Genomic DNA, 23,716 nt, shown 5'->3' with positions numbered 1-23,716 from the left:
TGTTTCAGGTACCACAGTACACTACGGTACAGCTCAGTGCCAATAGCTACCGCTCTCACTGCTGCTCTGATAACTCCCCGCTGGTGTTAACCACTGCATACCACTTCATAAAAAAAAAATTATTCAAGAGGGAAAATAAAGCTCTTGTCTTCCAGCTGCCTGCAGAAAATTGCTCTTGTGCAAAAGTTTGTACAGAGGATGTTAAATATAACACTTACAGTAGCTTCCTCCTTTTTGGACTCTCTGGCTCTCTGTACCCTCAAACGATTGCACAGTCATGACGGCTCACTATTGGTCAGTGAAGGCGTGAATTTGCAGGTAGAAGTTATCCAAAGCTGAACTGAGGAGCTGCTGATCCAGCTCTACACTGTAGTCACTGAGTCTGTTCTCTGTTTCTCCTTCACTGTCCGGTTTGGAATAAGCAGCAGTCAACAATAACTGACTTCCTGTTGTCTTGTCTTGTCTTGCTTCAGGAAGCAAGAAGGAAAATTACTGCAGATCCTTCACATCCTGGACATAACCTGTTCCTCTCTGACTCCTCTCCTCTGACAGGAGCTTTCCACACACCATCACTCTGATGAACAGTTGAATCTGTCTTATAATGTCAGAAAACAATCCCTGTTCAATAACCCTGTAAAACTAAAACATTTACTGTACCTGCAAATTGTAAATGATATATTTTACACATACATATACATCAGAATCATCATTATCTGATATAAATCTAAGCATGGACATGTATACATGGATATATATAACCACCTAATTCATGTATTTAAAGTAACTTTTACCTTGTTTTAGGCTCTCTTTCTATCCATCTTCTGAGAATTGTTCTTGGGACTGTGTGGAAACACAAATTTCTTGTACGTGTACTCATTCTTGGCCAATAAAGCTAATTTACTTTGGTAATGTGTAAAATTCCCAGTTTAGACTTGACCAACTAAGTGAAATGAATATGGACACAAGACAACAGATCAAAAAAAAAAATACTCTATTAGACAACTTCCACTAAAACAAGTGAATAACTAGGCAACCAGAATTACTGTCTCATGGTTATATGCCTCCGCCATTCAGGCTAGTTTCAGATTACATCGCTGTTTATCCAGCCATATAAAATACGAACCATTTGTGTGAAATTTTGTCATAACTGCTGAGATACTGAGTCTTGAGTAATGGCTAAAAAGTGTTTTCTGAGATCAACGTGACCTTGACCTTTGACCTTCGACCACCAAAATTGAATCAGTTTGTCCTTGAATCCAAGTGAATGTTTGAACCAAATTTGAAGGGATTCCCATGAGGAGCACATGTTTTGTGAGGTTACCTTGACCTTTGACCTTTAGCCACCAAAGTGGACATTTGTGCCAAATTTGAAGAAGTTCCTTCAAGGCGTTACAAAGATATCACGTTCACAAGGCCAAAACTTTATTTTGTGAGGTCACCATGCCCTTGACCTTTGACCCCCAAAATCAGAGGCATAAAAAAAAGGTCAAAGACGGAGTTAAGAGTCAGTTGCTGGTCACCGATTCGTTGCCGGTCGGTCACTGCCCCGTGGACCAGCTGCTGCTCTGCATTATACAACTCTCTGGACACTGACCCAGCCGTTCCATATGCTGGAACCAGCAGCACCTTCAGCCCAAGCACACCTGTACACCATCAGCCAATCACCATGCAATTCACCCCATCGCACACATGAACACCACACCCACAAGACACACACATTAGGTGCTTAAATAATAGTGTTGATAACTGCACTCAAAATCAGGACGATACAGGAAGCAAAAAATTCTGTAGTAACAAATCTAAATGGGAGGATAGTTGTTGTTTTTAATATGTTTTAGTTCTTGGCAGTTGACAGCGTCTTCTAAGTTAATGATCCCTCAACAGAGCAATATTATACATATACTTAACATACTTTCTGATTTAGGTGCACAGCTTGACCTGTGTCCACAGTGCAATTGAAAACTGAACAGAAAAGAAAAAAATTCAAAGCAATTCCATGAGAAGGATATACAAATGATAAAATCCAGCTGAGCTTTTGTTTCAGAAAAACATTCCGCAAATGAAAATGTCTTTTTAACTATACTATGTACAAAATATTAAATAATGTTGTTCAGCAAAAGTGAATCCTCTGATTTTAATAATGTATTGCGTACAAGTGGAAATGTTGGTGAAGTTGACATGTTCTACAATTAAACTGAATCCACTGTTGCTGGGCTGAAAAGCTCCTGTAAAGACTGCCCTCTGCTGGACACCTGGGACATGTACACCATTGTTTTCAAATTCTACTGCCACATGAAAACCTTATCAGTGCTTTTTGTGGGGAATAACATTGAGTTAATAAGGGTTTGGCAAATTCTACAATCCCTGGGCTTTTAAAAACACATTCACTGTAAATCTCAGAAAAGTCAGAAGTACCTGGTGGCCACATTTAAAAGCTCACTGACCTTATTTCTCAATTTCTGCAAAATGGCAATTATATGGTTCTGCTAATTCAAATTAAAATACATCTACTTTTGCTACTGTTGCTAAATAATGAAGGTGATTAATATCAGGTCCCCAGGTGCTTGAACTAATGTCTGTAACCTTAGTTAGTTGGTACCACTTGCTCTAACTATAATAAGTCCAGTACCAAGGGGAAAAGGAAATTATAGGTCAGAAGCATAAATATCAAGTGTCATTAAACCTTAAGAAAGGGTCGTGATATAGGGGGCTGGAGCCATTTCCATTCTGTTGCATATGCTAGACTGTGTATGCTAACCTTCACCAACACATATTACCTAAAAACTCATCCAACTGGAGATGAACCACTCTTTGATCTTTTATCTTTTTGGTCTTTTGATCTTTGTATCTCAGGTTAATTAGTGATAGTAGCCCTGTTTCCATACGCAGCAGACGTGGACTTCTATGTCTCTGTGCCAGCGACAGCCAGGGCCGGACGCATATTGTTTTTGGCTTGTCCGTCCATCCGTCCCATTCTCGTGGACACAATATCTCAGTAACGCCTTGATGGTACTTCTTCAAATTTGGCAGAATAATTCACTAGGACTCAAGGACAAACTGATTAGACTTTGGTGCTCAAAGGTCAAGGTCATGGTGACCTCAAAAAACACTTTTTAGCCATTACTCAAGACTTCACACAACAAAATTTCACACAAATGGTTCATATTTTATTAGACTCTGGATAAACAGGGATGTAACCTGAAACTAGTCTGAGTTTTAGTTTCAAAACGCATCTCTTTTGCCAAGTTTACTCCTGCCACCCAGCGCCTGAAATGGAAACGCTGGAAATGCTGTTGGACCCATTTTTGGTTTGAAAACTCTGGGATTATATTACATGTCAAATAACAATGGTGAAAGCAACATGGAAAATAAATTACAAGCATATTTTCTGCAACTAATCAACTGCTGAGTAGAAAAACCTGCTTCCTGTTTTCACCACCTTGCGCATACCCAGTGTGCGTGAACATGTGTGTATGCGTTTCAGGTGTGTTAGTATGGACGGAGATCGTTTCTGATACGGAGCTAAAACGGTCGTCTGGATGGGAGATTGTTTTCATTTTAAAAAGCACTTAGTGTAGACGTTGCCTGAATATGTGTATCTGTAACCACCATCTGTAACCACCATTGTTATAAACATTTAAGACACATGAAAGCAGAGAACTGTGGACTGAGTCCGTAAAAGGAGATGGAGTAAATTAGTTTGTTTTCCCGTAATTTTAAAGGTTTTTATTATTAATGTATTACTGTGTTCATGTTCATGTTTAGTAGTTTTGTCATTTCAGTTTAAACCAGTGTTTCCTGTCAAGTGTCTTTTTGTAACATGTTTTCGATATAGTATTTCAGTTAATCCACATGTATTGTTAGGTGGATTATCTACACACAATAAATTACTGATATGGATATTAAATGTAAACGGACAGAAAAACAAAGTAAATATCAATGATGTTTCATTAAAAACCAACAAAAGAACATTCTTGAGTCACGATACAATAGAAAGTTCAAGATTCTTTTTTTCATTGCACATTTGCATCACTTTTTTTTCCAGCTCCATCTGTTTGTGTTTCTTGCCCCCACTTCTTCTCTACGGCTCTCACCTGCTAGAAGGCGAGTGCAGACGAGTGCAGAGCTGGCAGGAGCTCAAAGTGGAAAAAATAACCCACAAGAGGTGCTGTGGGTGGAGGTTAACTACACTGTATATGGAGGGATGCAGGAGCTTTAAAGCCATGCAAAAATATACTTGGCAACTTGTACAGTGACACACACTTCATGCACTGACAAACACACACTCCACTGAGTATAAACACATGATGAAACGTGTAATGGAAATGGAATCAGTTACTCATTACAAGGTGTTTAGAGAAACAAACCTTTAATTTTCTGAAAGTTGAAGACATTTGTCTCCATTTTCTCTATATTACACTTCATGTGTTCAAACGGCCATTTACAACAATATTTCATAAAGCATGTCTCACACCTACGGATAGAAATTATAACAACATACTGCTGTCACATCAGTGGCATGTCAGTGCAGTGATTAATCTGTCAGAGATGTGATCTGAGAGATTGATGTAGGTGCAGGATGGAATAAAAAATAGAATAAAAATAGTCAGATCCTCTTGAAGGTCTCCTCACAGGTACAACCCTTGTTACAGAGGTTCAACCTATAACCTGAAAAAGGTTTTCCTGAGAGGATTTTTACTACTGAGGATTAATCAAAAATAACAGAATTAAAAAAAAGTTTTCTCAACGAAAGCCTTGAATTTCACACACAGAATGAAAAGATGTCAAGGGTATTTTGTCTCTCCAAAAGTCTGAAATGAATCAATGAAAGTTGGAATTTGAAGATTATCTTCAGATATTTTAATATATTACAGTGCTCTTAGTCAGATGGAAAAGCTTAAGACTCCCTTAGTAACTTCTCAAGTGCCAACAGTAATTATTTGTAGCCTGGTTCCAAACCTCTGAATCACTGACACATATCTAATTTGTTCAGGAATTCAGATTGGCAAAGGTGAAGTTTGGGTTTTAACTTTGGAAGGGGCAGTTTTTGTACTTGCTCTGTAATCTTTTTCTCCTCCATATAGCCTGAACCTCATTATGCATTTGTTTAACTTACCTAAACATTACATTTCTTATGAATTGTTCTCTGATTTTAAACAGATATTAAACATTTTACTTTATTTATAGAAATCTGATCCTAAAATTAGTTTAAGTGTTACAAGTGTCAAAAATAAATGTATTATAGCCTGCGGTAATGTGCTTATTCACAGTCAGTTTCAGAGAGAACGTTAGGAGCAACAGAATATCTTTCTTATTTTGTCCCTCACACAGCGCACAGCCTCAATGTGGATAACAAACTGCTGCTCCACCTTAACCAGCACCACTGGCCAATAGAGAAACTCCAACTCAGTCACGTGTCATTTGGCTGACCCAACTGTGGAATTACGATCACTCAGTCAGTCAGTCACTCTCGACTGCAAACCTCCCCGGTCTGTGCTGGGAGGTCATGGTCTGATGAAGACTGAGATCATCTGAGATCTGTAAAAATATGGGTAAGGATAACTCAGCAGCACCTTTACACTGGCAGGGACCTTTCCCTACTGTCCACAGCCAAATCTAGCGAGAGGAGCATCTAGCAAAGGTTAGAAAATCTCAACATTTGCATGACCTCTAGACAAACAGAAAGGAAAAATGTCTTGTGCATAGACACATTAGTTGGGCTACAACGATAGGAAGTGTCGAGTTAGAATCTACATCACACCGAAGCCGTCCCCTCAACCATCACTGCTTAAAGTCCCTATTATGTGCAGGAGGATGCACAAGCATGTGCATGCAGGTAACACTAAATACAATCGTGCCAATGGTTGAACACTCTTCCACACTATTCCATTCACAGGTGGCTGTAACACGCCTAGAAACGCAGCAGTGTGCTAACAAAAGACAGGGAAGAAGAAGACTACCATCTCGTAAACAAAAACTTTAAGAATTAGCTTTGCACATTATCTATGAGGAAGGACGTGCATTCTACATGTTTGTTGGACCTCAAGGATTCAGATGATGCATTTTGACCTGTGAAACTGAATGTAGACATAACTTTCTTTACAAGAAAACTATCTAGGCACCTTTAAATTAAAGTGTTTGTAGGAGCTGCTACCTCAGCCTCTGTGTCAACTGAAAAATGACATGGATTGAACTGATGTGTCACACACTACTGGTTAATTAGGACACAATAAAGTACAACAAAAACCAAATTAATTCAGACAGATGTCTAAAGAGAGTAGTTTTTACCATTGCTTGTATATAAATAAAGGCCATTTGTGTCTTCATTTACTCTTTACAGCAACACTCTCTCTATATCTCTGTACTCATCTCTATAAACCCTTCACCCCCCAGGCAAACCTTCCCTCTTCACAGTGTTTCTTTTAATCAGCACTCCCTCCCACCTCCATCTGCAGCAGACGTCTGTCCTTGAAAGCCCTGAGTCAAAAACACCCTGCCAGACGTCCAGAGAACTCTTGGTCCCGCCAGTGGATGGTGGTAATTAGTGTCAGCAAGCCTAATTAATGTCAAATCTCCTGGACGAGGTAGAGCCCTGAAGAAACAACACAGCCTGTGCCTTGTCAACCAGCACACAAACACTTCAGCAGCCTTCTGTAGGAAGCTGCAGTTAAATATTCTGCAGTGACAAAGGGAAATGTGAAAGAGGGTGCAAATTATTATCAACACCATTCTTGAGAATTAAACTTGTAAAATAGTTACATAACAACAACACACAGCCAGCTTATGTTTGCAGCGAGTGGCAATCTTTAAACTTACCGGTACCACAGATACCATTATCTCAGATGCTCAATGTGAATACAGATCCATAAATTCACTTAGAAAACAGAACTTGCCTGAGAAACCTCCTATTTTTCTTCAGCGGAGTTTAGTTTTCTGTACATGGATTGCAAACATGAATATGCTAATAGGGATACTTTTAATGGTGCCGATTTGTATATATGTAAACAAATATGGTAAAGATGGCTTCCATTTTTTCTGTCATCGCATTGGTTTCCAAATAGACCTATATGTTGGTTGGTTTGCTGCGCCAATTTAAAAAAGAAGAGAAAAAAAGCAAAGCTCTTGATGCAGAAAAAAACTTTAAGATGTACTTTAAATCCAGGTGGGATATAAATAACTGGAGGATCAGAATGTGACCAGAAAACTACTAGTAGTGTCTTAGATGGTAGACAGTGGTCTAGATGGCATTAAAGACTCTGGAGAAGGTGAACAACAGAACAAGGCTTTGGGCAAGAAAGGCACATTTAATAGATAATGAGAGCTTATATGACTCATTCACTTGTTTTGAGTAGTCCTGCCACGACACAATGCTCCATAAAATCATGCACTATGATTTGCGTGTGGTGGACTCATGAACAGAGATTTTACCCAGCTCAACGGTGCCTTTAGCTGCTACACTGCGCTTCTTTTACCTCATTGGCCACTCTGTGGTGTGCTTGTGGACTCATTGCCCCATCATCTCCATTTAAAGACCGCTTGTCTAAGTGTGGACTTGAACATCTGAAGTCTTCAAGAGGACTTGAAGATCTATGCGTTATTGTCTCTTGACTAGCCTCTCCCCATGTGTATCTCACTCTCTAACTCGAATTGCAGTAATTGGCTGAGTAGCATCACATGACCAGTGCCATGAAGGCCAGAAAAGCTGCACAGGTGAGATTAGAAACGCTCTATCAACATTTAATAAATCTCAATATTTATAGGTTATAGGGTCTGGAATTGGGATCCACAGTCCACTTATTAGTGACCTTGTGCCTAAAGGTTCAGAATCTTTTTTAAACCTACACTAAATATTTGAATGATGTATTCAATACGGATTTGAAAAATACAGTCGTTTGTGTGTTGTTATTTGTGTTTTTATTCATTATTGTAGCTTAGATGAAGATCAGAGGAATACTTGCCTACAGTAAAATCAGATAATTCCATAGGGTTCACTTACTTTGTCTTCTACTGTTCTGTAGAGTTGCACTTTATTTGGTTTAATTACTGTACCACCTCACCACGTGGGTACCTGTATTTCCTCAGTAGTGTGTAATAGCAGCAGGAAAACCATTGGAAATACAACTGCAGAGTAACAGACACAACCACATCTGGGAGAAATCCTGGGTAACTGCTGTGAACTCAAGCGGACTACACCTGCTGTCCTCTGTGAAGAATCATAGATAGATAGATAGATAGATAGATACACACTTTCCAGAGGCACATCGGTTCCTTTAAGGTACTTAGCTGCAAACCATATGGGTTAGAAACTAGATATTCACGGTTCCAGGAGAACAACTCCTAATGCTTTTTGGTGATCCCCTTATCTCTTACCTTTCCTGCAGTGTCACACACAAGTCATATTTTTAGCTTGTACATACTAAAAACCTTATCCTGCAGATCGCCGTGAAATTTACAGAGCACATTTCACTCCCCAGAGGAAAAACCTTTTTAACTTTAGACTCCATTATCTTTCCCTTAGCAACAGCCAGGACAAATTCTAACACCACTAACCCTCTAAAATCCCAAAACACTTGTATTGTTTGATGTAACTAACATTGAAGCGTGTAGGGCCAGCTAGCAGGACTTAGCAGTCCCCTCAACATCACATATAAGGTTATTTCTAGCACTGATGCAGGGACTAGTGTGTGCATGTGTCTCCATGTGCAGCAGAGATAATTATCTGTGCTCCATGTGCTGTCTGACAGAGGAAAGGGAAAAGTTTGTTATTCAACACAACTCACTCCAATTACAGAAGTTGTACTGAGGGAGAAAACTCCTCACCTCACTGTCTCTCTGAGTTAAACTACTGTACCAGGACCCACCTGCTTGTCTGTCTGGGCGGTCTGTCAGACTTTCCGGCTGACTTCCCAGCAAGATGTCTGTCTGTTTTTTCCACCTCATGGAGCTGACTGTTGGATCAAACGCTCCTGATATAATTTTATATATCATTGTATTTTTCCATACAGAAGCCTTTTATCTTCATGTTGTCTCGTTTGGTCGTACTTCATGAACTGATTATCCTACTAAAAAACCTACTCAGTAAATTACATGAGTGTGTGGTATTCAGTGAGAAACCCTCACTTTTGTGTTGCGTGTTAGCTGTCTGCTTGGCGTGCCCTGTGGCATTCTTGCCTCTATCTATCCATCTGTCTTTCTCATTTCGCTTATCTGTCAGTGTGTCTGGAATTCACAGGGGCAGACAACACTGCAATCAAACAGCTTGCTCAGTATCATCTGCTTGCAAACTCAATATAATGGAACTGTTAACATATCAAAACAGTGTACAGCAGAGAAACCAAATCACAGCGGCCTTCTTACTATTAATTCACCCCTCTTTGTTCTTTCTTTCTTTGCAGCCATCTGTCTGAACCCCAACACTCAGCACTCATTCTCCTTTCATCTCTGTGTCTCTAAAGCCAGCATTGCATTATTCATTATGAAAATTGACTTGTTGGTTGATCTGGGCTTTCACACAACCACACACACACACACGCCTAATTCGTCCCTTTTTAGTTTAAGGAGCAAGAGCAAAATCCGAGATAATGAACAAGGTGACATTGTGTATCAGCAGAACCTTTTTCACAGTAGGCATTTTTGCCATAGTGTAACTGATAACATTAAAACAACTTCATTCACTTTAGATGAGCTAGTTCCTGGGCTCTGGTATTGTGCAGTTGAGCCATCCTTAACTAAAGTTGTTTCACCTGTGCTTTTCCTGCTTTAATAACTCAAAAGCTGTGTCCCAATTCAGGGGCCGCATACTTTTAAGGCAGCACTTGAAGACCGATTGCATCACAGCAGCACAACTGCTGATTAGTTAAATCTGTCAGTAACTGTCATTTCAGCTGAGAAATTAGACAGTTGTTGACTATGTCTGTTTTTATTTCTATCTGATATCAAGGATTCACTACTTAAGATATTACCATGACTTTTGAGTCTGCTACTGTCTTGCAAGCTTGACAGGTGTAGCAGCAGGGCTTTGTAAAGCTTTCAGCTGAATATTGGCACTGGTAATATAGCTCTGTTCAGCACTGATGCTTTCTGTCAGACATTTTATAAAGTGCATCAGTAATATCATAAATTTCATCGTTTTGTACCTTCCCCGAGTATCTTTGAGTGCATATTCTGTAATGTACCCTGTGGCTGCCTGACAGATGGTACTGCCTGGTTGGTTTCTGTGCTAAAGGGTGTTCAGAGACAGTTTCCAGTCATACGGAATTAATTTCCTCTGCACAGCAGCACAACACAGGGCTAACATGAGCAAACAGGAAACTCCTATAGGTTAAAGTTGGCATACTGGATATTTCCAGGACACTAACATGATTTTGATCATTTTATCTGGCAACCAACATTACTTTTCTCATCTGATCTTACTGAGGTATTTTTGTAACCCATTAGTTTCTCATTGAAACGTTTCTCAGTGAAATGTAAAAAAAATGGCCACTTCATTCTGGAAAATACACTTATGCAGAAAAACGAAATGCTTTTGTCAGTTGCACTAAGACTAGGAGAGCTACAGTATATGTTGCCCGATTGGCCTCTCCAAAGCTGGTCGTAGTAAGATCAGAGTAGCGTTTATCTACTACCAAGGCTTTTGTCATCTAACCACATTACAACATTCGGGTCTGTCAAAAACATCCCCATTAATAAGTTCCCCTGTTGACATTTCGTTGTGTAAAAGCAATAAAAGAGCAGCCATATGGATAAAACAAGTTAGCTAAGTGATGGAAAAGTGAAATTCAGGACACCGTAAGAGTTCTTTTGAAGTCAGGAGAGTTTATATAAGACTTTGGGAAGTAGGAAGCTTGTGTAATACACTTTTTACACATTTACACCATTGGAACATTGATTAGGATCTATTCATGTGTAATAGCTTTTTTCCTAAATCAGGTCCTAACCCTTACCCTTACCCTAAGATAGGATCTGCAAGTTAGGAAGTTTCTGTAACAAGGCCACAGGAGCCTCTTTAGAGAACTTTAACTGCTGTAGTTTATGAACTTTTAATATTATTTTACTGTATTTCTGGGCTCTTGCTTCATGCTTGCTGGTTTATTCCTTCCTGTGTATCCATGAGAATGCGAGTACTCATGTTGTTTAAATTATGTGTCTTTTAATAAAAGAGCATTCATGCAACCTGATTATATCCTGCATCTGATGGAGGGGTTGTCATGGAAGTGGCAGGAAATTAAAAAATACCAGAAATGGTAATGAGCTGAGTCTGGCACTTGTGGTGTACTTCATGCTTAGTTGTGGGTTGTTGGCCACCAGCTGCCGCGCTTCAGCCATATCTCTTGGCCCAGACTTAGCCAGACTCCGTCCAGAACTATCGGTCCATTGTATCTCACGGCTGAGATGTCGATGTTGGGCCAAATATTTTTGTTCGGGCTGGGTAAAGTTAAACACGTGTCCAGCCAGTGATGAACATATTCTTGGATTTTCAGTCTAGTGTCTGATTGGCAGGACAGCAGTGAGTTTGTCTGTACTTTTCCTGATTTGTAACCCCTCAAAATGTTTTCTTGACACTGTATTATGCTGTGCATGAAGGACAAATAAATAATAATAAATAGTTTTCACTTGCTGAGTTGAACAAGACAAATCTCCTTTTGTGATCAATATAGCTCCTAGATATAATTCATAAATTACACCACTTATATAAGTGATGTAATTTAAATAATCACATTACTTATTAAACATACTGTCTATGCTGTGTGATGTAGTGCCACTTAATATTATGCTTTATAAAACATAAAATAGCTCCTTCTGACATTAACGGAAGTGCTCTTTATTTCAGGTGAGGTGTAGTCCGTTCATGGATGCAAGTATAGAGCTTACAATATCTCAACATAATGTATGGTTAGTGTTAGCATGAGGCACCAAATATGACGATCTACCAGCTCACAAATCTGAATTAAATGTGCATTTTCACTGGTGGCAGTTACAATGGATGTTTCTGAATGGCAATAGTAAATACAAAAGCTGAATGTAAAACTGGAGACTGCATCTTTGCTGCTTTAATTTCACCCTGAGCCAAAGCAAATACCAGAGATGCAGGGGAGAGGTACTGTTACTGAAAATATCCCTCCTGTCTGTACTGGAGGTGGTGCAGCTGTTGGGAGAGAATAGAGGTCTCAGCAGGCCTGAAAGGCAGGAGGAGGTGTGTTCTATCCTCCTGCTGAGACCAGGGCTATTCTGTGGCGCTTCATCTCTCACTGTGTTGTTCAATCCAAAGGGGAAACTCCCCCATCTGTTTCACACTGCAGGGAAAATCTCAATTGGCTGAATGAGACGACCTCAGTGATCCTGACAGTCTGAGAGCTTCATGTGATGGAGGGTAGAGCGCGTGGGTGTGTGTTTCTGTGTGTGTGCCAGTGTGTGTGCTGTCTCTGTCATCTCATAGAGGCAGTTGTATAATAGATTGCACTGGAAACAACCAAATGTACATAAACGGCAAACACTGTGCGCATAGAGTGTTAAGGACATGAGAATACTCTGTTCTATGTTGTTAATTATTGAACAGACTTCTACAATTTATTTGCTGTTTGCTTTTTCTGCATGGTTGTTTGTTAGTATTGGTGTTAGCAGTGGACAGTCTAAAAAGAATATGACTGGTACAAATCTATAGCTGGAACATTCCCCAGGAAGTAGGGGCCTTTGCAGGACTGCAGGTACAATGGTCTAATCCTAGCCCGCAGAATGTTCCTGCTTGTTTTCATTGTGCTTCAGCACAGTAACATCAAGTTACAGAAGAAAAAAATCTAGAGAGAATTGGAAACAACAACCTTCAATGACAAGGTATATGCAAAAATCTCCTGCAGGTTTTGCGAACTGAAGATGAGGCAGACGTACTCTCTTTATGTCTTTCCCTATCTTTTTGATGGTGTGCAGCAGCGAAAGGGGGGCAGCCACTTGGTGGACCCCCATTCACATACTGCACATATAGATACAGAATCATCAGTTGTTAGGGCATTTCCCTCAAATGCACTTATTACTACAGGGCTTCTTTCATCAAAACTAGTTGGACTGCAACTCCTAATATCTGATCCAACCCCTGTGGGTTATCTAGGCAGTGTCTCTAGTTCTCCATGCTTAGAAAGGTTATTGTCTTTCGCAGCTCGTAGCCTCCGTAGGGTAACTTTCATGGCGAAATAGCTCAGATGGGAGAGCGCTAGACTGAACATGTAAAGGTTCCCTGCTTTGAACCCGGGATTCAGCGGCTGATGTGTTGTCTTTCAATGGGGCATTGACTTAGTGGTTAGAGCTGCTCATTTATATTAGTCTGGATAGTTGTAATCAATATAGTGACCCTGAGCTGCAAAACACATTTAAAGAAAGAAATGTGAAAACAATAGTTTTCATAAATAGCACTTACAATATGTGACATGGTTCCCCCTGGAATTCATTGTCACACATTGCTACTTCTTCTGTGGTTATAACAAAAAGACACCAGTGACAGACCCATGGATATAATTAGTTTAGATGTGCCACACACTCTAAGGTAGAGCAAGGTGCTTTCTAAATAGCCAATCAGTATTTTGAATCAAACGATCTAACGATAGTGATCAACTCTTATGGTTTGTGAAATTTTGACTAAAAGTTCCCATGTTCCGCACCGCTTAGCTTCCGTATCCACATGTTACTGTGCCGAAATAGCTCAGTTGGGAGAGCGTTAGACTGAAGATCTAAAGGTCCCTGGTTCGATCCCGGGTTTCGGCAGTTAGTTGAATTATCTTGATAGTTAGAGCTTTTGTCTTGTATCACTCTGAGGCCCTTGTCTGTTTACACTGCTACGCACAAAGTGGAATGTTAACCCGCGGTTCGCCTCTTCTTACATGGATCATCTCTGCAGTGCAGCATGTGACCTGCCAAGTGGGAGATACGTCACGGAGAGGAAATTGAGGATCCTAAGCAGTCTGTTTCAGCCACCGATGTATGCAGTTCAGATACACAGCTTCAAATTCTGACTGACCTTCTGAGTCTGTCAAAGAGGATGGACAGGTTTGAAGCTCATCTTTCTTGTTCCTCATCTGAACCTCCTGGCCAGTAATGTGTTCGTCCACTTGGGCTTCTGTGACATGGGGTAGAGGACGCTGCAGATGAGGAAGACAGGTTGTCTCTTTTTATCTCCCTATCTTTTTGATGGTGTGCAGCAGTCATAAGGGGACGGCCACCTGTTGGATCCCATTCAGATACTGCACTCATAGATGCAGAATCAGCAGTCATTGGGGCATTTCTCTCAAATGCACTTATTACTACAGGCCTTTGTGCATCAAAGATAGTTGGCCTGGAACTCATAAGATCTTCTCCAACCCCTATTAGGGATGTGTGGCAGGGCATTTCACAGGCTCTGTCTCTTCCTTGCACTCCAGTAGAACAGGACTACTTTTTGATGCCTAGAATGAGTTGGATGCTTAGAAACGTTATTGTGTTTTGGATTTTCTAGCCTCCATATTTAACACATTTCTGCCGAAATAGCTCAGTTGGGAGAGCGTTAGACTGAAGATCTAAAGGTCCCTGGTTCGATCCCGGGTTTCGGCAGTGTGTTGTGTCTGTTTTCTTGACACATTGCCCTAATTGTTAGTGCTGTTGACTCGTATAACTCTGGGGCCTTTGTCTGTTGAGACTCCTACATGTATTCACGTAGTTTCTCACCGTCACTACAGTCAAAATGCAGTGTTAACCCCCCGTCCGCCACTTCTGGAGACCGTACGGTAGCAAAGTCATGGCCATAACCACAGGTCATTCAGATACTGCACTCATAGATGCAGAATCAGCAGTCATTGGGGCATTTCTCTCAAATGCACTTATTACTACAGGCCTTTGTGCATCAAAAATAGTTGGCCTGGAACTCATAAGATCTTCTCCAACCCCTATTAGGGATGTCTGGGAGGGGATTTCACAGGCTCTGTCTCTTCCTTGCACTCCAGTGGAAGAGGACTACTTTTTGATGCCTAGAATGGGTTGGATGCTTAGAAACGTTATTGTGTTTTCGAAGTTGTAGCCTCCATATTTGCCACATATATGCCGAAATAGCTCAGTTGGGAAAGCGTTAGACTGAAGATCTAAAGGTCCCTCGTTCGATCCCGGGTTTCGGCAGTCTGTTCGTCTGTATTTCGTGACACATTGCCCTAATTGTTAGTCCTGTTGACTCGTATAACTCTGGGGCCTTTGTCTGTTGAGACTCCTACATGTATTCACGTAGTTTCTGACCGTCACTACAGTCAAAATGGAGTGTTAACCCCCCGTCCGCCACTTCTGGAGACCGTAACCACGGCCATAACCACAGGTCATTCAGATACTGCACTCATAGATGCAGAATCAGCAGTCATTGGGGCATTTCTCTCAAATGCACTTATTACTACAGGCCTTGTGCATCAAAAATAGTTGGCCTGGAACTCATAAGATCTTCTCCAACCCCTATTAGGGATGTCTGGAAGGGCATTTCACTGGCTCTGTCTCTTCCTTGCACTCCAGTGGAAGAGGACTACTTTTTGATGCCTAAATTGGGTTGGATGCTTAGAAACGTTATTGTGTTTTCGAAGTTGTAGCCTCCATATTTGCCAATATATGCCGAAATAGCTCAGTTGGGAGAGCGTTAGACTGAAGATCTAAAGGTCCCTGGTTCGATCCCGGGTTTCGGCAGTCTGTTTGTCTGTATTTTGTGACACATTGCCCTAATTGTTAGTCCTGTTGACTCGTATAACTCTGGGGCCTTTGTCTGTTGAGATTCCTACATGTATTCACGTAGTTTCTGACCGTCACTACAGTCAAAATGGAGTGTTAACCCCCCGTCCGCCACTTCTGGAGACCGTACGGTAGCAAAGTCACGGCCATAACCACAGGTCATTCAGATACTGCACTCATAGATGCAGAATCAGCAGTCATTGGGGCATTTCTCTCAAATGCACTTATTACTACAGGCCTTGTGCATCAAAAATAGTTGGCCTGGAACTCATAAGATCTTCTCCAACCCCTATTAGGGATGTCTGGGAGGGCATTTCACTGGCTCTGTCTCTTCCTTGCACTCCAGTGGAAGAGGACTACTTTTTGATGCCTAAATTGGGTTGGATGCTTAGAAACGTTATTGTGTTTTCGAAGTTGTAGCCTCCATATTTGCCAATATATGCCGAAATAGCTCAGTTGGGAGAGCGTTAGACTGAAGATCTAAAGGTCCCTGGTTCGATCCCGGGTTTCGGCAGTCTGTTTGTCTGTATTTTGTGACACATTGCCCTAATTGTTAGTCCTGTTGACTCGTATAACTCTGGGGCCTTTGTCTGTTGAGACTCCTACATGTATTCACGTACATGTCTGGGAGGGCATTTCACAGGCTCTGTCTCTTCCTTGCACTCCAGTGGAAGAGGACTACTTTTTGATGCCTAGAATGGGTTGGATGCTTAGAAATGTTATTGTGTTTTCGAAGTTGTAGCCTCCATATTTGCCACATATATGCCGAAATAGCTCAGTTGGGAGAGCGTTAGACTGAAGATCTAAAGGTCCCTGGTTCAATCCCGGGTTTCGGCAGTCCGTTCGTCTGTATTTTGTGACACATTGCCCTAATTGTTAGTCCTGTTGACTCGTATAACTCTGGGGCCTTTGTCTGTTGAGACTCCTACATGTATTCACGTAGTTTCTGACCGTCACTACAGTCAAAATGGAGTGTTAACCCCCCGTCCGCCACTTCTGGAGACCGTACGGTAACAAAGTCATGGCCATAACCACAGGCAGCTGAACCTCCCACACTATAAAAGGCTGTGTATATTCTCATTTGTCCAGGTCATAGTATCATAAAGGAGTTTTTTAATGGAAAACAACTGGACTAGGTTATTTGTCTGGGAAGACGTTTCAACTCTCATCCAAGAGGCTTCATCAGTTCGTGTACGGATCTGACCAGGCCAGGACGAGAAGTACCAATATGGTATAAATAGCTGGATTCCAGGGGAAACCATGTTATGAACGGTAAGTGATGTTTCTGAAAAGTTCTGTGTTGGCTTTCTTTATTCCTTTTCCTTTCATTGATATGGGAGTGTCTTTTGCAGCTCAGAGCCACCATATCCATTCCTACTGCCGAAACCAGGGATTGAACCAGGGACCTTTAGATCTTCAGTCTAACGCTCTCCCAACTGAGCTATTTCGGCACTCTAATGTGCAAATACGGAAGCTAAAGGGTGCAAAACATGGGACCTTTTCAGTAAACTTTAGTTACAAAAAGCAGCTACCAGTGAGGGAACCATGGATACAGTTATTTTGCATGTGCCAAGTGTAATTCTCCTGTAGAGCAAGGCTGTTTGTTAATATCCACTCAGTATGTTGAATCAAAGTGATAGTGGGCAACTCTTGTGGTTTTTGAAATGTTTACTGAAAAATTCCCATGTTTTGAACCCCTTAACTTCCATATTTACAGGCTAGAGTGCTGAAATAGCTCAGTTGGGAGAGCGTTAGACTGAAGATCTAAAGGTCCCTGATTCGATCCCGGGTTTCGGCAGTGCGTTGTGTCGGTTTTCTTGACACATTGCCCTAATGTTTAGTGCTGTTGACTCGTATAACTCTGGGGCCCTTGTCTGTTGAGACTCCTACATGTATTCACGTAGTTTCTGACCGTCACTACAGTCAAAATGCAGTGTTAACCCCCCGTCCGCCACTGCTGCAGACCGTACGGTGGCAAAGTCACGGCCATAACCACAGGCAGCTGAACCTCCCACACTATAAAAGCAAGGTCCGCTTCTTGTCCTCTTTGGACTTCGGATCTCAGAGACTTGGTACAGGTAGGAAAATGACTCTAGTGATTCAATTGTTGAATTCATCATCCATGGGGGCATGTGTCCTTGGGAATTGTGGTGGTTTTTGTCACATTGTATTGCTACATGCAATTGCCATTGCGGATGGCCCTCATTTTTTGGGATCTTTCATTCAATGGAGGACATGGATTATCTCTGCAGTGCAGCTTGTGACCTGCCAAGCAGGAGCTACATCACACAGATGACAAGGGTCGCAGCTCTGTGCCAAACATCTTAGAGAGGGAGACGGCTTGTCAGATAGGCATGGCTACAAGTGTTCTTAGAAGCGCTTGCATGACCAACACCACAGTTCTAAACAGGATCCAAAACATGATGAGGGAATTCAGGATCCTAAGCGGTCTGTTACAGCAGCCGATGGAGGAAGATCAGATACACAGCTTCATATTCTGACTGCTCCTCCGAGTCTGTCAAAGAGGATTGACAGGTTTGAAGCTCATCTTTCTTGTTCCTCATCTGAACCTCCTGGCCAGTAATGTGTTCGTCCACTTGGGCTTCTGTGACATGGGGTAGGGGACACTACAGATGAGGCAGACAGGTTGTCTCTTTTTATCTCCCTATCTTTTTGATGGTGTTCAGCAGTCATAAGGGGACAGCCACCTGTTGGATCCCATTCAGATACTGCACTCATAGATGCAGAATCAGCAGTCATTGGGGCATTTCTCTCAAATGCACTTATTACTACAGGCCTTTGTGCATCAAAAATAGTTGGCCTGGAACTCATAAGATCTTCTCCAACCCCTATTAGGGATGTCTGGGAGGGCATTTCACTGGCTCTGTCTCTTCCTTGCACTCCAGTGGAAGAGGACTACTTTTTGATGCCTAGAATGGGTTGGATGCTTAGAAACGTTATTGTGTTTTCGAAGTTGTAGCCTCCATATTTGCCAATATATGCCGAAATAGCTCAGTTGGGAGAGCGTTAGACTGAAGATCTAAAGGTCCCTGCTTCGATCCCGGTTTCGGCAGTCTGTTTGTCTGTATTTTGTGACACATTGCCCTAATTGTTAGTCCTGTTGACTCGTATAACTCTGGGGCCTTTGTCTGTTGAGACTCCTACATGTATTCACGTAGTTTCTGACCGTCACTACAGTCAAAATGGAGTGTTAACCCCCCGTCCGCCACTTCTGGAGACCGTACGGTAGCAAAGTCACGGCCATAACCACAGGTCATTCAGATACTGCACTCATAGATGCAGAATCAGCAGTCATTGGGGCATTTCTCTCAAATGCACTTATTACTACAGGCCTTTGTGCATCAAAAATAGTTGGCCTGGAACTCATAAGATCTTCTCCAACCCCTATTAGGGATGTCTGGGAGGGCATTTCACAGGCTCTGTCTCTTCCTTGCACTCCAGTGGAAGAGGACTACTTTTTGATGCCTAGAATGGGTTGGATGCTTAGAAACGTTATTGTGTTTTCGAACTTGTAGCCTCCATATTTGCCACATTTATGCCGAAATAGCTCAGTTGGGAGAGCGTTAGACTGAAGATCTAAAGGTCCCTGGTTCGATCCCGGGTTTCGGCAGTCTGTTTGTCTGTATTTTGTGACACATTGCCCTAATTGTTAGTCCTGTTGACTCGTATAACTCTGGGGCCTTTGTCTGTTGAGACTCCTACATGTATTCACGTACATGTCTGGGAGGGCATTTCACAGGCTCTGTCTCTTCCTTGCACTCCAGTGGAAGAGGACTACTTTTTGATGCCTAAATTGGGTTGGATGCTTAGAAACGTTATTGTGTTTTCGAAGTTGTAGCCTCCATATTTGCCAATATATGCCGAAATAGCTCAGTTGGGAGAGCGTTAGACTGAAGATCTAAAGGTCCCTGGTTCGATCCCGGGTTTCGGCAGTCCGTTCGTCTGTATTTTGTGACACATTGCCCTAATTGTTAGTCCTGTTGACTCGTATAACTCTGGGGCCTTTGTCTGTTGAGACTCCTACATGTATTCACGTAGTTTCTGACCGTCACTACAGTCAAAATGCAGTGTTAACCCCCCGTCCGCCACTTCTGGAGACCGTACGGTAGCAAAGTCATGGCCATAACCACAGGCAGCTGAACCTCCCACACTATAAAAGGCTGTGTATATTCTCATTTGTCCAGGTCATAGTATCATAAAGGAGTTTTTTAATGGAAAACAACTGGACTAGGTTATTTGTCTGGGAAGACGTTTCAACTCTCATCCAAGAGGCTTCATCAGTTCGTGTACGGATCTGACCAGGCCAGGACGAGAAGTACCAATATGGTATAAATAGCTGGATTCCAGGGGAAACCATGTTATGAACGGTAAGTGATGTTTCTGAAAAGTTCTGTGTTGGCTTTCTTTATTCCTTTTCCTTTCATTGATATGGGAGTGTCTTTTGCAGCTCAGAGCCACCATATCCATTCCTACTGCCGAAACCCGGGATTGAACCAGGGACCTTTAGATCTTCAGTCTAACGCTGTCCCAACTGAGCTATTTCGGCACACTAATGTGCAAATACGGAAGCTAAAGGGTGCAAAACATGGGACCTTTTCAGTAAACTTTAGTTACAAAAAGCAGCTACCAGTGAGGGAACCATGGATACAGTTATTTTGCATGTGCCAAGTGTAATTCTCCTGTAGAGCAAGGCTGTTTGTTAATATCCACTCAGTATGTTGAATCAAAGTGATAGTGGGCAACTCTTGTGGTTTTTGAAATGTTTACTGAAAAATTCCCATGTTTTGAACCCCTTAACTTCCATATTTACAGGCTAGAGTGCTGAAATAGCTCAGTTGGGAGAGCGTTAGACTGAAGATCTAAAGGTCCCTGATTCGATCCCGGGTTTCGGCAGTGCGTTGTGTCGGTTTTCTTGACACATTGCCCTAATGTTTAGTGCTGTTGACTCGTATAACTCTGGGGCCCTTGTCTGTTGAGACTCCTACATGTATTCACGTAGTTTCTGACCGTCACTACAGTCAAAATGCAGTGTTAACCCCCCGTCCGCCACTGCTGCAGACCGTAGCGTTACAAAGTCATGGCCATAACCACAGGCAGCTGAACCTCCCACACTATAAAAGCAAGGTCCGCTTCTTGTCCTCTTTGGACTTCGGATCTCAGAGACTTGGTACAGGTAGGAAAATGACTCTAGTGATTCAATTGTTGAATTCATCATCCATGGGGGCATGTGTCCTTGGGAATTGTGGTGGTTTTTGTCACATTGTATTGCTACATGCAATTGCCATTGCGGATGGCCCTCATTTTTTGGGATCTTTCATTCAATGGAGGACATGGATTATCTCTGCAGTGCAGCTTGTGACCTGCCAAGCAGGAGCTACATCACACAGATGACAAGGGTCGCAGCTCTGTGCCAAACATCTTAGAGAGGGAGACGGCTTGTCAGATAGGCATGGCTACAAGTGTTCTTAGAAGCGCTTGCATGACCAACACCACAGTTCTAAACAGGATCCAAAACATGATGAGGGAATTCAGGATCCTAAGCGGTCTGTTACAGCAGCCGATGGAGGAAGATCAGATACACAGCTTCATATTCTGACTGCTCCTCCGAGTCTGTCAAAGAGGATTGACAGGTTTGAAGCTCATCTTTCTTGTTCCTCATCTGAACCTCCTGGCCAGTAATGTGTTCGTCCACTTGGGCTTCTGTGACATGGGGTAGGGGACACTACAGATGAGGCAGACAGGTTGTCTCTTTTTATCTCCCTATCTTTTTGATGGTGTTCAGCAGTCATAAGGGGACAGCCACCTGTTGGATCCCATTCAGATACTGCACTCATAGATGCAGAATCAGCAGTCATTGGGGCATTTCTCTCAAATGCACTTATTACTACAGGCCTTTGTGCATCAAAAATAGTTGGCCTGGAACTCATAAGATCTTCTCCAACCCCTATTAGGGATGTCTGGGAGGGCATTTCACAGGCTCTGTCTCTTCCTTGCACTCCAGTGGAAGAGGACTACTTTTTGATGCCTAAATTGGGTTGGATGCTTAGAAACGTTATTGTGTTTTCGAAGTTGTAGCCTCCATATTTGCCAATATATGCCGAAATAGCTCAGTTGGGAGAGCGTTAGACTGAAGATCTAAAGGTCCCTGGTTCGATCCCGGGTTTCGGCAGTCTGTTTGTCTGTATTTTGTGACACATTGCCCTAATTGTTAGTCCTGTTGACTCGTATAACTCTGGGGCCTTTGTCTGTTGAGACTCCTACATGTATTCACGTAGTTTCTGACCGTCACTACAGTCAAAATGGAGTGTTAACCCCCCGTCCGCCACTTCTGGAGACCGTACGGTAGCAAAGTCACGGCCATAACCACAGGTCATTCAGATACTGCACTCATAGATGCAGAATCAGCAGTCATTGGGGCATTTCTCTCAAATGCACTTATTACTACAGGCCTTTGTGCATCAAAAATAGTTGGCCTGGAACTCATAAGATCTTCTCCAACCCCTATTAGGGATGTCTGGGAGGGCATTTCACAGGCTCTGTCTCTTCCTTGCACTCCAGTGGAAGAGGACTACTTTTTGATGCCTAGAATGGGTTGGATGCTTAGAAACGTTATTGTGTTTTCGAAGTTGTAGCCTCCATATTTGCCACATTTATGCCGAAATAGCTCAGTTGGGAGAGCGTTAGACTGAAGATCTAAAGGTCCCTGGTTCGATCCCGGGTTTCGGCAGTCTGTTTGTCTGTATTTTGTGACACATTGCCCTAATTGTTAGTCCTGTTGACTCGTATAACACTGGGGCCTTTGTCTGTTGAGACTCCTACATGTATTCACGTACATGTCTGGGAGGGCATTTCACAGGCTCTGTCTCTTCCTTGCACTCCAGTGGAAGAGGACTACTTTTTGATGCCTAAATTGGGTTGGATGCTTAGAAACGTTATTGTGTTTTCGAAGTTGTAGCCTCCATATTTGCCAATATATGCCGAAATAGCTCAGTTGGGAGAGCGTTAGACTGAAGATCTAAAGGTCCCTGGTTCGATCCCGGGTTTCGGCAGTCCGTTCGTCTGTATTTTGTGACACATTGCCCTAATTGTTAGTCCTGTTGACTCGTATAACTCTGGGGCCTTTGTCTGTTGAGACTCCTACATGTATTCACGTAGTTTCTGACCGTCACTACAGTCAAAATGCAGTGTTAACCCCCCGTCCGCCACTTCTGGAGACCGTACGGTAGCAAAGTCATGGCCATAACCACAGGTCATTCAGATACTGCACTCATAGATGCAGAATCAGCAGTCATTGGGGCATTTCTCTCAAATGCACTTATTACTACAGGCCTTTGTGCATCAAAAATAGTTGGCCTGGAACTCATAAGATCTTCTCCAACCCCTATTAGGGATGTCTGGGAGGGGATTTCACAGGCTCTGTCTCTTCCTTGCACTCCAGTGGAAGAGGACTACTTTTTGATGCCTAGAATGGGTTGGATGCTTAGAAACGTTATTGTGTTTTCGAAGTTGTAGCCTCCATATTTGCCACATTTATGCCGAAATAGCTCAGTTGGGAGAGCGTTAGACTGAAGATCTAAAGGTCCCTGGTTCGATCCCGGGTTTCGACAGTCTGTTCGTCTGTATTTTGTGACACATTGCCCTAATTGTTAGTGCTGTTGACTCGTATAACTCTGGGGCCTTTGTCTGTTGAGACTCCTACATGTATTCATGTAGTTTCTCACGTCACTACAGTCAAAATGCAGTGTTAACCCCCCGTCCGCCACTTCTGGAGACCGTACGGTAGCAAAGTCATGGCCATAACCACAGGTCATTCAGATACTGCACTCATAGATGCAGAATCAGCAGTCATTGGGGCATTTCTCTCAAATGCACTTATTACTACAGGCCTTTGTGCATCAAAAATAGTTGGCCTGGAACTCATAAGATCTTCTCCAACCCCTATTAGGGATGTCTGGGAGGGGATTTCACAGGCTCT

General features: G+C 42.3%; 17 non-coding genes across 17 annotated transcripts; 15 read left to right on the top strand and 2 right to left on the bottom strand.

Annotated features, from left to right (window-relative positions):
- Positions 1-13,679: 13,679 nt before the first annotated feature.
- Positions 13,680-13,752, top strand: trnaf-gaa (transfer RNA phenylalanine (anticodon GAA)). The gene has a single exon. It is a non-coding gene; the product is annotated as a tRNA-Phe (tRNA).
- A 749-nt stretch (positions 13,753-14,501) lies between these two features.
- trnaf-gaa (transfer RNA phenylalanine (anticodon GAA)) lies at positions 14,502-14,574 on the top strand. The gene has a single exon. It is a non-coding gene; the product is annotated as a tRNA-Phe (tRNA).
- Positions 14,575-15,059: 485 nt separating this feature from the next.
- Positions 15,060-15,132, top strand: trnaf-gaa (transfer RNA phenylalanine (anticodon GAA)). The gene has a single exon. It is a non-coding gene; the product is annotated as a tRNA-Phe (tRNA).
- A 473-nt stretch (positions 15,133-15,605) lies between these two features.
- trnaf-gaa (transfer RNA phenylalanine (anticodon GAA)) lies at positions 15,606-15,678 on the top strand. Its single transcript has one exon. It is a non-coding gene; the product is annotated as a tRNA-Phe (tRNA).
- A 483-nt stretch (positions 15,679-16,161) lies between these two features.
- trnaf-gaa (transfer RNA phenylalanine (anticodon GAA)) lies at positions 16,162-16,234 on the top strand. Its single transcript has one exon. It is a non-coding gene; the product is annotated as a tRNA-Phe (tRNA).
- A 250-nt stretch (positions 16,235-16,484) lies between these two features.
- trnaf-gaa (transfer RNA phenylalanine (anticodon GAA)) lies at positions 16,485-16,557 on the top strand. Its single transcript has one exon. It is a non-coding gene; the product is annotated as a tRNA-Phe (tRNA).
- Positions 16,558-17,098: 541 nt separating this feature from the next.
- Positions 17,099-17,171, bottom strand: trnaf-gaa (transfer RNA phenylalanine (anticodon GAA)). Its single transcript has one exon. It is a non-coding gene; the product is annotated as a tRNA-Phe (tRNA).
- A 274-nt stretch (positions 17,172-17,445) lies between these two features.
- On the top strand, positions 17,446-17,518 carry trnaf-gaa (transfer RNA phenylalanine (anticodon GAA)). The gene has a single exon. It is a non-coding gene; the product is annotated as a tRNA-Phe (tRNA).
- A 1,203-nt stretch (positions 17,519-18,721) lies between these two features.
- Positions 18,722-18,793, top strand: trnaf-gaa (transfer RNA phenylalanine (anticodon GAA)). The gene has a single exon. It is a non-coding gene; the product is annotated as a tRNA-Phe (tRNA).
- Positions 18,794-19,278: 485 nt separating this feature from the next.
- trnaf-gaa (transfer RNA phenylalanine (anticodon GAA)) lies at positions 19,279-19,351 on the top strand. Its single transcript has one exon. It is a non-coding gene; the product is annotated as a tRNA-Phe (tRNA).
- Positions 19,352-19,600: 249 nt separating this feature from the next.
- trnaf-gaa (transfer RNA phenylalanine (anticodon GAA)) lies at positions 19,601-19,673 on the top strand. Its single transcript has one exon. It is a non-coding gene; the product is annotated as a tRNA-Phe (tRNA).
- Positions 19,674-20,214: 541 nt separating this feature from the next.
- On the bottom strand, positions 20,215-20,287 carry trnaf-gaa (transfer RNA phenylalanine (anticodon GAA)). The gene has a single exon. It is a non-coding gene; the product is annotated as a tRNA-Phe (tRNA).
- A 274-nt stretch (positions 20,288-20,561) lies between these two features.
- On the top strand, positions 20,562-20,634 carry trnaf-gaa (transfer RNA phenylalanine (anticodon GAA)). The gene has a single exon. It is a non-coding gene; the product is annotated as a tRNA-Phe (tRNA).
- Positions 20,635-21,837: 1,203 nt separating this feature from the next.
- On the top strand, positions 21,838-21,910 carry trnaf-gaa (transfer RNA phenylalanine (anticodon GAA)). Its single transcript has one exon. It is a non-coding gene; the product is annotated as a tRNA-Phe (tRNA).
- Positions 21,911-22,395: 485 nt separating this feature from the next.
- trnaf-gaa (transfer RNA phenylalanine (anticodon GAA)) lies at positions 22,396-22,468 on the top strand. Its single transcript has one exon. It is a non-coding gene; the product is annotated as a tRNA-Phe (tRNA).
- Positions 22,469-22,717: 249 nt separating this feature from the next.
- Positions 22,718-22,790, top strand: trnaf-gaa (transfer RNA phenylalanine (anticodon GAA)). The gene has a single exon. It is a non-coding gene; the product is annotated as a tRNA-Phe (tRNA).
- A 485-nt stretch (positions 22,791-23,275) lies between these two features.
- trnaf-gaa (transfer RNA phenylalanine (anticodon GAA)) lies at positions 23,276-23,348 on the top strand. Its single transcript has one exon. It is a non-coding gene; the product is annotated as a tRNA-Phe (tRNA).
- The last annotated feature ends 368 nt before the right edge of the window (positions 23,349-23,716 follow it).

The sequence above is a fragment of the Seriola aureovittata genome, chromosome 2 (genome assembly GCF_021018895.1).
Source record: "Seriola aureovittata isolate HTS-2021-v1 ecotype China chromosome 2, ASM2101889v1, whole genome shotgun sequence".
Lineage (NCBI taxonomy): Eukaryota > Metazoa > Chordata > Actinopteri > Carangiformes > Carangidae > Seriola > Seriola aureovittata.
The sequence above is the reverse complement of the archived record's forward strand: the minus strand, read 5'-3'. Positions and strand labels throughout refer to the sequence as shown.